This window comes from Chelonoidis abingdonii, chromosome 15 (genome assembly GCF_003597395.2).
Source record: "Chelonoidis abingdonii isolate Lonesome George chromosome 15, CheloAbing_2.0, whole genome shotgun sequence".
Taxonomy (NCBI): Eukaryota; Metazoa; Chordata; order Testudines; family Testudinidae; genus Chelonoidis; species Chelonoidis abingdonii.
In genome coordinates, this window is record NC_133783.1 from 32,123,660 (window position 1) to 32,125,708 (window position 2,049).

General features: G+C 45.8%; 1 pseudogene; it reads left to right on the forward strand.

Annotated features, from left to right (window-relative positions):
- Positions 1-1,196: 1,196 nt before the first annotated feature.
- LOC116818113 (ATP synthase F(0) complex subunit C1, mitochondrial pseudogene) lies at positions 1,197-1,647 on the forward strand (annotated as a pseudogene).
- The last annotated feature ends 402 nt before the right edge of the window (positions 1,648-2,049 follow it).

A 2,049-nucleotide genomic window follows, 5' to 3' on the forward strand; every position in this document is an offset into this window, starting at 1 on the left:
CTAGTTCCCACTGGTGCCTCAGCTAGCCAAAGCCACACTGAAGTATTAAGACCAAAGTGACTTCCCCTTGCCATCCATCACCACTTGGGATTGGAGGCAGGCCCAGATTCCTAGAGGATGATTGCAGAGTGGCAGGATCAAGGTAAACAGTGGAGGCCAGGTCAGCTGGTCCTGTAAACCTAGAAATTAGTCATAAAGATCTAGACAGAAATTCAGACACTTACCAGTCTTGCCACAAGCATTTCACAACAGGAATAAAAGTGTTTTTCTCCAACTTTGTTGCTGCAGTTGTCAAGTCACTGAATGCCAGTGCATCTGACATCTCTGAGTGCTGGGGAGATGCGGCTGCATCTAGATGCAAATTTAGTGCAGTACAGTCAGCCACGTTTGAGAAGTTATGCCAAGCCATTAAGATTTTACTATAAAATGCGATCAAGCTCCAATTTAACTGGGTGTCAAGTATAAGTTTTTTATGCAGGAATATCAAGACCATACTGAAACCTTTGAGTGAGTGAAAGTACCAAGGAGATGTGGTGTGTTACTTACGATGTGTACTGTTTAGCAAATATTGCATAATGAGCCACATTTTTCCCCAGGCAACGCCACTAACTTATTGAACTAGCACAAGGAGCAGCTGAGGGGAGAATTTCACCCTTTATTTATTTTGCCATTTTAAAATAAATCTTTATGGGTCTTACAGGGAGAGTCTAGGCACCTGTGACTGTTCAAACTGGTCATTGGATGCTCTGTGCTGCTTACATGCTACAATATTTGCATGCACAGCTAGGAATATGCAGCACGGACATACCTCACATCCTGCTGCTCTCTGGGCCTGATTCAAAGTCCACTGACTTTACTGAGTTTTGATCATGCTTTATAAGCATGGCTCCTGAGCACTGGACCATTTAGCTATTAACAGTCAGGGCTATTTCAGATAGCGTTGCCAACGGGAGGCCCAAATCATCAAGATGCAACTCCACCAGGGGCAGATGGAAATCGCAGTAGGATATTTATTGTCTGTATTGAGTAACATGGATTAAAAGATGCTTCATTCAGTGAGAGCTTTGTGAAGTGGTAGTAGCCGGAGTTTAAAACCCCCTCAAAACTCACAATCCTGGGTGGAACCCACTGCAATTGTCCCCTTGCGGTTTAACAGGAAACAACCATACACAAAGCATACTAGCCAATCAGTCAAAATGCAGACTCCAGTGGCTCTCCTTGCTTCTTCAGCTCTGTTCCAGGGCTTTGGCAAGGCCGGTTTCCATATCTGTACTGAGCAGGCCTGAGACTCTTACTGTACAGCCCTCTGGTGTTTCCCATCTACAGCTGGCTCACCAGGAGTTGCAAACGAGCACTGTCTCTAGGGATATTGATACTGCTGCTAAGTTCATTGGTGCAGGTGCTGCCACAGTTGAGGTGGCTGGTTCAGGAGCAGGTATTGGAACCGTGTTTGGCAGCTTGATCATTGGCTATGCCAGGAATCCCTCTCTCAAGCAGCAGCTCTTCTCCTAGGCCATCCTGGGCTTTGCCCTGTCCGAGGCCATGGGACTCTTCTGTTTGATGGTGCCGTTCCTCATCATGTTGGCTATGTGATAGCCTCTGAGCCGACCCATAGCTTCCATCACTGTGTCCTCTCCAGGTTGAGCCTGCCTCCTTCACCAGAGCATTCCAGATTTATAATTAAACAAAAACTTTTTTCTCCTTAAAAAAAAAAAAAAAAAAGTTAAACCTGGGTGGGGGTAAGCTTTAGTTATGCAGCTGACATAAGATCCTGAGGGCCATTATGCTAGTGGAGAATTGGATGTTATAGAGGCTACGTCCACACTACGGCATAATTCGAATTAGCTAAACCAGTTTATTAAACAGTTTAAAACGTCGATTGTGCGCGTCTACACTAGGCACTTAATCGACGGTGTGCGTCCATGGTCAGATGTAGTGTCGATTCTGGAGCGGTGCACTGTGGGTAGCTATCTTGTAGCTATCCCATAGTTCCCTGTCTCCCCACCCCTTGGAATTCCGGTTGAGAGCCAGAGCCTGATAGGGCAAAAA